The sequence below is a fragment of the Girardinichthys multiradiatus genome, chromosome 14 (genome assembly GCF_021462225.1).
Source record: "Girardinichthys multiradiatus isolate DD_20200921_A chromosome 14, DD_fGirMul_XY1, whole genome shotgun sequence".
Taxonomy (NCBI): Eukaryota; Metazoa; Chordata; class Actinopteri; order Cyprinodontiformes; family Goodeidae; genus Girardinichthys; species Girardinichthys multiradiatus.
In genome coordinates, this window is record NC_061807.1 from 9,187,670 (window position 1) to 9,202,054 (window position 14,385).

Sequence of the window (14,385 nt, forward strand, 5' to 3'; positions counted from 1 at the left end):
TTGTTTACTCCTCACTGAAGTAAAAGCGCTGATGTTTAGCTTTGGACCCTCAGGTGGTTCACACAGAAATTCAGACCAGCACAGACATGTAATTTTATCTTTAATTATAAATCTTGCATCGAACTCTGAATTCTTCAGAGGCAGATGGTTTCCTCTTTGGACCTGACAAATGGTTTGATTTTGATTTTCTTTATGGGGTTCTGTGGACTTCATATAAGACAGATGGACAATCTGAGGGACTCTGGTTCAGTTGTGGCTAACCGACTGTTGGGCTCAGCCATGAATAGAGAACATCTGAACGACACAAACAAAGAGACTGGTAAAACTCTGAATCCCAGAATGCACCACATTATCCAACTTTAGTCCACCCCAGAAAGGAGGAGCCACAGCAGCAATCTCAGTGATGTCATGGAGCCACTAACAAAACACTTCTCCCAGCCAAACATCTTTCTTTATACTCATGGTGGCGCAGCTGACCCCACTGGGGAGGCAGCGTGTGACCACCTGAATGTCTCACTGGTGAGTAAGGCTCTACTTCAAAGAATCCTTGGATCACCAGTTGACTATGATCTGACATTCATGTATCCATCAAAGATACGCCAACCAAAAGTTACGTTGTGATCTGCTGTATGTGCACCCAGTGTTCATATCAGGGGATAATTTAGACAAGCTGTGTTAAACTTTTCTTTCTGAGCTTATGCAGAAAAGGAATCTGAACCAGAGGTTCCCCCAGAAGAGACGGTGTCTCTAATCATGTTAGGATAGGGGTTAGGGTAGCAGCCAGCAGGAGCTACCTTGAGGGGTAGCATAAAAGAGGTGGTGTCTGGGCAAAGAAGATTAGATAGGATAAAACTATCTGAATATTGCTATATAATATTTAAATCCTGTTCGTCGCCATTTTGTGAGTGTCAGCCCTTCCAAAAATAATCCACTGAAGGTCAAGCATTAAGGTCAATTGTCCAAAAGATTATTGATTTTTAGTTCAACTAATCATTCTTTAAAATATTATTTTATTGCCTTCTGATTAACATTGTGACTGGTTGTTTGAACACATATTGTTTTTAATTCGTTTTTAAGACTGATTTGTGATATCATTGCATCAATTTATTGGTTTCCTTCTTTTATTTAGTTCATTAGTTTTCCTGATTCCTTCATTTTGCTCGTTAGTTTTAGTTGAATTATTTCTGGCCTAGTAAAAAAGTTTGTTAACTGAAATATTTTAACATTGAGATTAAATGTTTTTGTTAATAAAAACATATTTTGGAGAGAAGCTGTCTGTGTCATTTTGCTCAAAATTATTCAATTTGTTAATAATTGCATTTAGCACGTATTAATAGTTATTTTTAGCCAAACAAACCCTATTGTTGCACAACATTGCAGACGCTTACTTTCCTCTAACCTTAAACCACAACCTCACACTAAAGCAGCAGGAATATCAATTAAGTCAGTTTTTATTTTGTTTTTATTTATCTTATCTGATCTGACAGTAAGGAGCTAATTTTCCATATTAGACCTTGGTGCTGTTGTATCAGGAAACCTGGTGATTCTTACAAAAGATAGAAATAAAAAATGACCTATAAAAATGCATAAATACCTGAAATAAAATCAAGAAATTACACAAAGAGGAGACATTTTATATATAAAATGTGCCAGGAACTTTAATGTTTGTAATTAATAAAGTAATTTCTCAGCAATTCTTTAAAATGACTTTTATTCACGTCATATAACTCAATGTAACAAGATCACAGGGCAATGTGAGATTTCAAAACATGCAGCTGGGATTGAGGAACCAAAGGGGCGTCGTTTATAACTCCTCCACTCTGATATGAGAATGAACACCAGATGACTTTAACCAATAAGATCTGTCCGTTCTCCGTATTGAGATCTTTGTCCAAATCCATTAACAGCTTCAAATACAAGCACAGTTTTATCTCATCTTCCTCAACATGTTGTCATCTGCATCATTTTCTGCTGAATGGTGTATTTCTCACATTAAACAGACACTAGATGAGTCAGATACATGTTCCCTTTAATACATTGGAAATATCCTGCTGAAGTATGTCGAGATGAAACAGATCAATGGATTCAGCCTTGGATGGTTTAGGAGAAGAGTTAATGTTTCTGAATTCAACAGGTTTAAAAAAACAGTCACTGTCCTGTGGAGCTTAAAGAAAATATCAGGGAGTAATTTATGACTCGTGTCTTACATCACTGAGGTAATCGTCATTAAGTGGTTTTGCAGTCTTGTCCTCACATCTCACGGCCATCATGGCTCCATGACTATCCTGAGTTCGATCAGACACAGATCTGGGGTGGGTTGATTGAAAGGATGATCATTAATACACTGAATGAACAACTAGTTCTTATGAACTTGGACACGTGGTTCAGGATTGCTGTCTAGCTCAGTCGGTAGAGCAGGTAGAGCAGATGTAGAAGTTAAGGTCCTCAGAGCAGCTCTCCTGGGTTTGTCTCCTGGTCTCACGTCGTTCACTGCATGTCTTCTCCATCTCTCTATATATAGATAAACAGGAATATTTCTACAAAATCCTAAACAAAAAGTACATTAGATGAGTTTAGGAACTTTTGTTTTTTTCCAGGTTCTTCAACCAATTGATGAGTTCTTCCTGTTCATGAACTACTTGTCATTGGGACTGATGCAAAAGGATTTGGCCCACAGATTTAGAATACATCGGTCAACTGTGAGTCGCATTGTTAACACCTGGGCCAACTTCCTTTATACTGTATTGGGAGCTGTGAATATTTGGCTAGATGAAGACACTAAAAGCTCACTTCCCAGAAGTGTTTCAGGACTACGCTGACACTCAAGTTATTTTAGATTGCACAGAACTACGATGTCAAAGGGTTGATTGGGATAACCCCTTGTAATGGAAAATTATTTCAAAGTGCTCTGATATTCCCTTCACCTCTCTCATTTGATTCTGTCTTTTATCACCCACAGGTGACCTTCCATCTACCTCTGACCTCTGTGTTTTATTAGTGTTCTGTTATTTAGAGCAGATGGACTCTAAATTCAAATGCTGGAGAGTTTTATGGTTAACACTTCCTGAAGTGTATATTTCAAGGGAAGGTAGATGGGTGGCCTCATAAATAACTTTGTTAACTCTGACCCGGGGAGGGTCTAGGGGCCATATTTCTAAAACTCTTTGAAGTTGAGATAACACTGTCATGTTCTGGTATAAATACTGTGTGTAAATGTTGTTCGTGGCTCTGTTTCACTGACTAACCTCAGTGTCAGGGTCTTCAAACGCTGAATGTCTTTGAATAAAACTTATAAAGACAAAGTCCGGATTTTCTCTTGTTATGAGTCAACTTCTCTCCACTTTGATAAGAAAATTCCACAACAATTTTAGCGTCATGAACAGGATCTAACGTGCCAGAGGAGACCGCAGGATGGGGGACACCTGGCCAGCCTGAGAGTTGTTCTCAGTCCACCTCCATATTACGGTAGTGGAGTCCTCATGCCCGCCTGCGGCGTCTGGCTGATTAGATCCGAACAATTTGTCTTCAAATATATCTGGGTGAGAAGTTGCTCTGTATGATATAATGTATATTATTATTTTTATTATACATTAACCATCATCTCCTAACTAATTAATTAGGTTCCAGAGTTGCGAGAGGGAGGACATCAGCTGAGGGCCCGGTTACCCTGTTAAGGAATGACAGGGAGGTTCTTATTGGTAACAATAAGATAAAGCAGAACACAGGGTTTTACGGGTGGTTTTTAGCAATTTTCTACACCTCTTAAAGGAGAAAAGCCAGACGGCAGATGTGCCGCTGAACAGGTAAAAAACAAATGGTTCTGGAACCTTGAGGCATCAGGGGTGTCTCCTTCTTCATACTCTGATTTATAAAATAATGAAAGGAAAAAGTGGGGATGATTGTGTTAAATGTGCTTTAATTTGGAAGATAAGTTTGGTTTTTCACAGCGTGGAAGTTTGAGTGTAAATAAGTTAAATAGTTTAAATAGTTTCAAGTAAAACAGTTGATGGAAAAATAAATAAAAAAAACATAAGAAAAGATTAAAAAGCACAGAGTGCATCAATTAAGGGGTTAAAGAGTTAAAACTTTCCTGAAGGAAGTTTCGTTTGTCTTAAATATTGCGATCAGTCGGTAAAGAAGGTAAAAGTGAAAAGGGACATTAGAGAGTCGAAAAGAAAGTTGTTTTAGAAAGGAGTATAGTTCATGTTGTGGAAGGAAGTGACAGGCAGGGGGACAACTGACTGACTGACTGATAATATTTCTTTGTGCAAAATCTGAACCTATACTAAACTTTTCTTCTGCCTCTCTCACACACAAATACACACATATATGGGATTTGAGTTCAACATCTGCGTTTTTGAGTCTGGATTTTAGAAACCTGCCCTTCTCCATGGCTACTCCACCAGAGACGCTTCTCCAGCACGGCCTGAAAGAGAGAGATCTGCCTTCCTGCATGTTGAAAATCACAGTGTGACTTTCTACAAGAAAAAAACTAAACTCAGAAGAAGTCTGGACCCACTGAGATGGACAACGATCCATGCTGCTGCAGAGCCAGAAGAGTGATACACTGGATTTATATTGAAAGCATCTTATGTGGGCAGAAGAGAAACAGGCCGGAGCAAAGTTTCTTCTTTCTCCCTCCTGGAGAAGTTAAAGTGGACAAAGAATGATTGAATGTCTCACCAACAGACCTGGGAAGGTCCTGGTAGTTTTTTGGACTGATAGAGGACTGTGTGCCATGACAGTCTGACTCTGGAGCGATTTAGAAACTGATGGAGGTAACGTACAAACACACACACATTTGCATAAATCTTTTCCTATTTTCTGCAATGAAGAACGCTTATTAACCGCTGCTCATGTGACGCTTGCTTGACGTGGACAGATATAGCGGGTTAAAATATTATTTTAGGGTTAGAAAAGTATCTTTAAAAGGGTGATAACTTAACTCATTTGATACTTTCCAGTTAATTCTTTTAGAGAAACAAGTTCTCTTTTGTCGTGGAATATTCAGGGTCAATTATTCTAGTTATTAAAAGTTATTAAAAGCAGAGGAAGTTACAACATCTCCAAAACTCAGCAGTAACCAAGTGTTTCTATGTTATTCTCAGGACAGATCACATGAAGGAGTATTTTTATAAAACCCAGCGAATGCGTAACACCTGATGGGTTTCTCCTTCAGATATTATTTTCTGTTGTCAGATTTTGTATCCCATAAATCTAATGGGTAGAGACCTCATTAAAACAGGCTTAGTTCTACTGCAGATGGTCTTCATACAGTTTCTGACACAGTATTTACAGTTTGGTGCAGTTTTTGTCCGCAAGTGTTAACTGACGCTTATGGAAAGTACAAATTTATTGTTTTTCACAGCAGCTGCTGGGATGAGGTTATATTAGGTTTTTTTCTTCCCTCTTCGGATTCATGCAGCGTGTTGATTTACACTGTACCTTATATCAGGTCCTGACAAAAACTATGAAAGGTTTGGTTCTGCAGATTCTTTTTTCTCCCTTTGGAGAAGGAAAGAGAAACCTGATCAGTTCTGTGTTGCATAGAAATATTAAAACACTTGTTGTTTTCTAAGATATCAGCAGCTAAAAACTTTTAAAACTTTTGAGAGTAATTGGTTTTGTTAAACACATTTTCCTTGGTAAAACAAACCTTTAAAATGAGAATGAAAAATGGGGTTATTTAGAAAGAATCTGATTGGACAGTGGTACCACACAAAAATTAAACTAATCTCATGTTTCCTAAAAGACTCTGCATGAAAAGGCCTTCAGAACCGTGGAGTTATTTTCCACCACAGTAACAAGTTTTTAAGGATGCTTTTTCTTTATTTTAAAACAGATCTTTATTTTTGTTTTGTTTTTGGCTTTTTAGCATAATGTTTGTCTGAAGCTTCTTATGAACTGGGTTAGAAGCAAATATGATCTGAGGTAAATTAGGAGCTGTGAACTAATAATTTTAAATCTGATTATGGTCCAAGCAGAAATAATATATTTAGCCAATCCTTCAATCTCTGCAGAAAGTTAACACCATTGTTCAATGCAGTAGTACTCAACTTGTGGTTCCTGGACTCCTGAAGCCCGTAAGTCATAGATTTTGGGTCCATCAAATTATAATATTTAATTAAAGGTAGGCTGATTACTTATTAAAATAGATCTAAGTCAATGATGGGTTCCAGTCATTTGGTGGCTTTGAAATGCAATAATACTCAAAATTTCTACTCTGGGGACACAGATTGGTGCTGAAGAGTTTAGTTTTGGAACCAAGGTTAGGATTTTTATAACAGAATAAAGACAAGTAAAATCCTTTATTTTAGGAAAAGAAAAGAAATAAAGGCCCTCTTAACAGTAAGAGGATGGTCGGCTCAAACTCCAGTCTCCTTGTTTGATTTCTTAGGGTTTAAAGATTAAAAGAATACATATGAGTACAAAGATACACAAGGTGATTTCAGATTATTAAGAGATAAAATATTGAAACATTTATCAGCATTTGGATTATTAAAGAGGGGTTCTAGTAATAAGTTTTCCCCAACTCTCAAAATTTAAATAGCCAAAATAAAGAAAATTATGTTTGTTCTTTTTGAAACATTATGTGGGAAAAAGTCCAGTTTGGAGAAGAGCTTCTTATCTTAATTTCTGATTAAATCAAACACTGCAGTTTTGTTTAGTTTGGGTATAACATAAAAATGTCAACCGTGACTTTTCTAATTTCCCCTCGGGGATCAATAAAGTATCTTTGAATTTGAATTGAATTAAATTAAAATACTTCTTTGCATTTAACTTGGAATTCTGCAATACAGCTGCGATCAAATTGAGAAACAAAAAGAGAATTATAACAATAACTCTCAGGATTGTAGTTATTATTATTACAGAGTTACAGTACAAAGAATTAGCAAAAGGTTTCAGCATCAGTAAATTTGGATTAATTTAAGAGAAAACTGTTGCTGTGCTTCTAAATACTTTGAGATTTTTTGGACTATGTGCACTCATTTTTTAAAAAAGGATCCTGAAGATTGTCATAACAACATTGATCAATTATAGCATTAAAAGATATGGTTGAGAAAACATATTCTGAAAAGAGATTATTAAAAATTTCTTTGAAATCTTGAAGCTTCAAATTTGTTCATTTGTTTGTCTTTGATGTTTTGTGTTTGTTTTGTTGGACTGAATGTTTGTTTATATGTTGCATGAAACAATAATTCATGTTTAGAATAATGTTTCTAAGTCCAAGATTGATTAAAACTTTGAGTTTTCAGGAGAGTTAAGAAGCAGCTTGTTTCTGAGGTAGGTTCATGTTAACAGTTTTCCAGTTTAAGGTTCATTAAGATGGGTTGGAATGAAGAAACTGTGGTCCCGCCCATAGGCTGTCAATCAGAGGTTAGTTCTGCCTGACTCCGCCCACCTACCAGGTTGGTTTATACCTTTGTTGTCATGGTAACGCTCAGCACCTCCCTTCCTGAGTTTTAACATTGTTTAAGAGACAATAGAATCAACATGTTTGTAGTGATTGTTGCCTTAATAACATGTTTTTTTTGTATAATGATTAAGGATGTAGGATAACTTTTAGATTTATGTGTTTTATTATTAAAAGGTTAATGAAATAGTTTAAACTAGTTTGAAGAATTAGTTTTGCAAGCAGAATCATTGGTGGTTTATTAGATTGAAAGTTTCCCTGGTACCATTAAGCTAACTGACAGTTCAAGATATGCCAAAAGTAAGGAATATATTTTTGATAAAGAATCAGAGTCATGACTTTATACTTGGTGGGAATAATTTATTAGATTAAATTTGTAGGGTTTATGCATCTGAATTACATTAGATGTCCATTAATCTAATACTCATCTTCTTACAAGACAAATCAGGATGATATGTGACTAATTTCTAAGTGAGACATTGATGACGTAAATAACTAAAGTTTGTGTTTGGTTGTTGATGGAACTGAATTGCAGTTAAAAACATCTGGATTTTCTTTATGTTGCTTTCGTTAAATTCATAGTGACACATAGTTATGTCAGAATTCATTTCTTTGGTTCTATGTAATGTGATCTTGGTTACTAGAACATTTTTGTACAAACTTTTTGCTGGATTGTCTCATGGGTTGGACCCTGCGCCAGAAGAGGGGAATGTCAGAATAAAGTAACATGGGGTTCTAAAAGTTTTAGCACTCATGGGAAAAAGGGTAGCTCAGACCTCCAGTGAGGACTTAGTGACAATGCGAGAGAAACGTTGTACTTTGTTTCTATAAATGGTGCATAGCTCCCTAAGACCACATTATGATAACCTCTCTGAAATTATGGTGTTGATTCTTTTGTGAAATTTTATATCTCTACAGATTAGACCATTTTTGAAATTCTTTTTGGGTATTCTGAAACTATGAAATATTGACCTGTAATCAGACCTTCCTCAAACATCATGTCACATTTTTAATATTCAGAATATTTAGCTGATGGTCACTGCTAGTATATCAGGTGAAGTCAGAAGATCAATTATTTGGATTTTGTTGGATGTTTTGATGGAGTTCATGTAGTTAAGCACTTAGGTTTGAGAATGGGACTTTGAATTGAAAATTAGCCAAGTGTTGTGAAGACTCTACCTATTGTTCTCACTTATATGAGATTGAGACAAAGGACACAGGTAAATCTCAGTCCTTTTGAAGTGCTGTGTGGCAGGTCTCCTAATTTGGACATGGGGATATTTCCAAGATCATTTTCTTCCACATCTTTGTGTGAAGATAGGATGTTGTTTTACTGTCAAAACCTGTCCACTGTGTTTTCTCAAGTTTCACAGATGGTGAAGGCTGCATTACCAGAAACAGCCACTTCCACCCTCCAGTCCTTTATTCCTGGCGACTGGATTCTGGTCAGAGAATCTAGGAGAAAACACAGGAAGTCCAGGTGCTGGAATGGCCCATATCAGATCCTACTAGACACCCAGGAAAGCTGCAGGAAAGCTGCAGGAAAGCTCCAGCTCCTCCAGCTTCATCTGGCTTCCAGGACACGAGTCATCTTCTAACTGGATCATCCACGGCCTGAAAGGTGTGAGGACAGCGGACCACCACAAGACAAAGAACTGTAAGCTGATCACTGGCGAGTGATTGAAGAGGTGGTTGAAGAACACTGTTCTTACAAGGGCACAATAATCCCTTGGGCAGTGCAACGTTATTTCAGAATCTACTTAAGGCCATCGCATTGCCTGAAAATTAGAAATCATTAGTTGGACTATGGAAGCCTGACTTCCAGCAGGTTAGAGTTCCTGTTTCTAAATATATTTCTAGAGGAGCTTCCTACGACCGCCCACCTGTACCAGACTGGTAACAGGGCAACTTGAAGCCACTCAGGAGAGACAGCAGGATTTTTGTTTTTTTTAAGTTGTTTATAATTTGTTTTCTTTGAGAAAAAAAAACTGTTTGCTTTCAGTACCAGAAGAAAGGACATTCTACTTCAAGGTTACGATGCAGCTATATGGAAAATGGTCTGTTCTGATGCTAATAATTGGTATTTCAAGTATTTTTATAACTCTTGTGTTCATTTGGGAAAAGGTACAGCAAAGACAATGTGTGGTTAATCTGACTAATAATATTCATCAGCAGATTTGAAGAGAGATCCATCACTTTTCTGACTACTATGATCATACTGATAATGTCTGGTGGCAACTGATGCATCAAACCGTGAGGAAGATAAGAAATGATTGTTGTTATGTTTGTTGTTTGATTTCACATGTTATTAATGATCAACCATTTTTGGTACCAGTTCCTATTGATACTACTTATGCTCTAGCTACTTTCTTTCCAGATAACCGGTTGGTGGAGGTCGTTTTTCCTTGGGTGATGGTTTTGTAGAATTTTCTTTTAGTTATGTGATTATCTTGTAATCAGAAGAAAGGAGTGTAATGGAAAATTCTTTTAAAGTGCTCTGATATTCCCTTCACCTCTCTCATTTGATTCTGTCTTTTATCACCCACAGGTGACCTTCCATCTACCTCTCTCCTCTGACCTCTGTGTTTTATTAGTGTTCTGTTATTTAGAGCAGATGGACTCTAAATTCAAATGCTGGAGAGTTTTATGGTTAACACTTCCTGAAGTGTATATTTCAAGGGTAGGTAGATGGGTGGCCTCATAAATAACTTTGTTAACTCTGACCCGGGGAGGGTCTAGGGGCCATATTTCTAAAACTCTTTGAAGTTGAGATAACACCCTCATTTTTGGTATAAATACTGTTTGTGATTTCTGTTCGTGGCTCTGTTTCACTGACTAAACCTCAGTGTCAGGGTCTTCAAACGCTGAATGCCTTTGAATAAAACTTATTGAGACAAAGTCCGGATTTTCTCTTGTTATGAGTCAACTTCTACCCACTTTGATAAGAAAATTCCACAACACCCTCATGGTGCAGTGACCTTTGTGTCTTCTCTTTATCAAGGTGCCACCAGTGATAAAGAGATCTTAAAGCAGTCTGGCATTGTGGTCCTCCTTAAACCATCTATGGCCATCATGGTGGACAAGGGTTTCCTTGTGGAAGACTGTGTACCAGGCAAAGTCCATATACCCACGTTTCTGTCGAAGAGAGCTCAACTGTCTAGGTCAGAGATCAGAAAGACACAGTCTATTGCAAGACTGAGAGACCATGTAGAGCGTGTGATTCACAGAGTCAAAGAACATAAAATATTCAGCACAGTGATTCCTCTTTCAATCACAGGCAGCATAAATCAACTTTTTGCTGTTGCCTGTCTTTTGGTGAATTATCAAGATGGTCCTTTGGTGAAAGCCTGGGCAAGCAATTGCTAATCTCAATCCAGGATTAGAAAGATGATAAAATAATGTGTATAGTTCTTATCTGTGTAGAGACTTGCATCTCTAACATCAAAAAGATCCCTTTAGGTCATGCATTGCACTGTAAATATAGTTTGTGTTAAGATACATTGGAATTTCATAACTTGTATGAAATGTTTTTACTTTAATGTTAAAATTGAGATTACATAATACAACACTGTATTTTTTGTACTTTTACTGAATATGTAAAAATGAAATGATTACAGTAGTAATATTATTGTCAGAATAAAATGAGAAATGTTTTTTAATCGTTCATGAGTTCATATCTTTATTATAATTTTCTATTACTTGGGCATGAAGAGGTATTTTGGCAGCTAAGTGTTAAAGAAAAACATGTCACCTCTTTTTCAACTCCTCTAATACAGTGTTATCTCTGTATATCTGCTGCACAAAGATGTCATTATGGGCGCAGATAACAAAATCGTACCACTGCATACCAGTGATCAATAACTGGTCCTGGACTTGTCAATAATAACCATTTCTCTCCTTCAATCTGTGTAGCCCTTGTGTCACTTTGAGGAATTTGCAGTCTACATAGCTTTGTGCATTTGGACATTTCATTTCTACGAGCCCAAATGATGGATGCTCCAGTGGGTCATATACAAGCCCATCAGGCGACGCACCCAGCCATGATGCATCTGGATGGATCACTAGCCCACACTTGGTCAGGTTCAGGTTTTTCAAAACTGCATAGTCCTTTAAGGACCCCGTTTCCATTTCAAGTCCCCTCTTCATGTGTGCCATTTGTTGTGTCCCTCGGATTATCCTTTCTGCCAGGCTTTCTGCAGTTCCTGGACCTCTAACATGGCTCACCTCTCTGAGATGTGAGGCAGTCACTCTTTCTCTCCTAAGTGAACGCCACTCATGTGTCTCACTTTGGCATCTTGTTGCCTCCTCAATAAGGTGTGACTGTGACAAGGTCACAGAAAGTGAGGTCAGGTGTAGCTGTTCTTGACGTGTCGGCACAAATGAAAATTCAGATGGGTTTAAATGGTAACCTTCTAGTGGCACATTCGGGAATGGGGGTGCATCCTCATGTATGACAACACAATCAGATGGAGGTGGTGGTTGTTGATAGGACAGTACACTACCAGCTTGCACCTTCCCAAAGATGGAGTCCACAAGTGGCTTGTCAGCGGAGATGTTCATAGTGCAGATGAGAGGAAGAGATTCAGATTTCATTCCAGCATAGGCTGGTCCAGGATTGAGGATGGCCGGGTGTGGGAGCTCACCGCTGTAGGACTTGTAAAGTGTAGATCTGAAATAACAGAACAGTTGATGACATTTATTTTTACACATTGTAGTCTGTTTACCAGCACAACTGACTGAAGCGCAGATCACATGTCATCTGAAGCACTAGGAGGTAAAATGAAAGATTTTGAAGAGAAGAGGGTAACAGCAATGATGGAATAACATCAGATGATCAAGAACATTTATTTTTACAAACAAATCTACAAACTGTGGGCTCCCTATTAAATTAGATATTACATACCTTAGTCCACTGGCTGTAGTAGCCCCTAGTTTAGGCTTTAAGACAACCATGGCATCCACAGGTCCAGGCTTCACCCCCTATTTATTGAAAACATGGTGTTAGTAAAGTGACTGTAAAATGTAATACAAACGTTAGATAATGAAATGAGATAAACCATAGTACGTGGTTTATGCCACTTCTGTTCTGTCTGTGTGCATGAAAGTACAGGAGGGTCAACAGACAGACCACATTGGGAATAATGAGCAGTCTGGAAAAGCAATGCAACTAAGTGGTTGCAGATTCCACAACCAGCTACACAAGAGCAGTAGCTGCTAATCAGCACAACTGGTGTTGAATCACGTAATGTCATCTGAAAAACAGAGACAAAATGTAATATCTTGAAAAGAAGACAGTCTCCAGGATGGCAATAGGAGCAACATCTGCCCTGTGCTCTTGTTAGTGGTGTATTTCACTTGTCTACTGACTCTGTTTTGAATCACTTACACACAGACATGGGTAGTAAATAGTTACATTTATTGAGTAACTTTTTCACAAAAACTTTACTTTTAGGAGTAGTTTTACTACTCATACAACATACTTTTTACTTTTACTTGAGTAATATCATGAAGTATCGCTACTCTTACTTGAGTCAAATATTTGGCAGCTCTATCCACTGTGAGCAACTTTACTGAATAAAAAACCAGCACATTTTAACCTAAAATGCAGCAGACAGACGTATGGTTTAAGTTCCACTAAAAATCAGTTTTCTTTTTTTCACATAATCTTTATTATTTTAATGTTACTTTTATCTGCTCAGATTTCTATGACATGGAGGTTAATGTAATATACAATAAAAAGTATATATTGTCACCGGAGGTAGTTTACCCTGTTTGATTATACATACATTATATGAAATGGTTTCATATGTTTTATGTTAAAAATGTATTGGAAACTGCCAGAAACTGCACTCAGTAGCTTGACTACTGAGTGCAGTTTCTGGGGCGATGCAGCTCATTCTTGGAGACGACCAAAGATCTCATAAAGTTAGGTCATTTATCTCAGGAAATGTGTTTTTTTCATCTATTTATTTTCACATTAACAATATGACAATAATTAACATCTTCAAGTCATTTTATTCTTCCTGGAAGGTTCACCCTGTCTTCTCAGTGCCATCACTGCCCCCTAGTGGCAACTCCTAACCAGTGGAGAGACCTCTGCAGCTGTCTTAAATAACCAGGAGAGTCAGAGTGATTCTAAGCCTTAGAATATTAATAACTGGCATTTACTCTAAAGTCTGAAAGCAGGAGTACATTTATGAAAAACATTTAAGACTAAAACTTTGAGAAGTTGGATAAACCAGCCCTGGTCTCTAGTGGTTACTTTATACAGATGAACATTTGTTAGAGCGCCATCTGCTGCTGAAGAAACAGAAGGACCAGACAGGAGGTTTATCAGGTTTCTATTGTACTTTTATTAAAACATTAAAGTGAAAAGCTCTTTTTCTCCCTCTATTAATGTTATTCATGGAGATTAGGTCTCAGTTATTTTTTTTCCAGCCTTGGGAGCCACATCCACACCTGATGAAGGAGGAAGGTAGCAGGAAGAAGAAGCTGGAAGGAGTTTGTTCAAAGCAAGCAGCTCTTTGTGAATCAGGACTTTATACACATTATCATCATACTGTCAGAACAGGAAATCAAAGGTTATAAAGACGAGAACATACATGAGCAAAGGTGTAGACATTGTTAGAGCGCCACCTGCTGTTCATTACCCAGACAGACCTGCAGCAGCTGAACATCAGAAGCTGCTGTTTCTCCATGTTCATCATGTTATTGGTCTCTGCAGACCAGCTAGCATCTGATATCACCTCAAACAGCAGCTGATGTGATCCATGCTGAGTTTTGTAAATCTATTTTTTATCTTTTTTCAATGTTTCCTTAGTTTGGGTTTGAGATGAAGAGATCTGCTGTTATATGAGTATAACAGAACCACAGGAGGATGAAGCAATCTGCAAACCTCAATGAGAAGAAGAAACTAAATAATGATGCAGAAACAATTAAAGATTAAAACTCAAATGTTAACCTTGTATAAA

General features: G+C 37.5%; 1 long non-coding RNA gene across 1 annotated transcript; it reads left to right on the plus strand.

Annotated features, from left to right (window-relative positions):
• The first annotated feature begins 1,599 nt into the window (after positions 1 to 1,599).
• LOC124880663 lies at positions 1,600 to 11,073 on the plus strand. Its single transcript, XR_007041423.1, has 2 exons — positions 1,600 to 2,699; positions 10,416 to 11,073. It is a non-coding gene; the product is annotated as an uncharacterized LOC124880663 (long non-coding RNA).
• Positions 11,074 to 14,385: the final 3,312 nt, after the last annotated feature.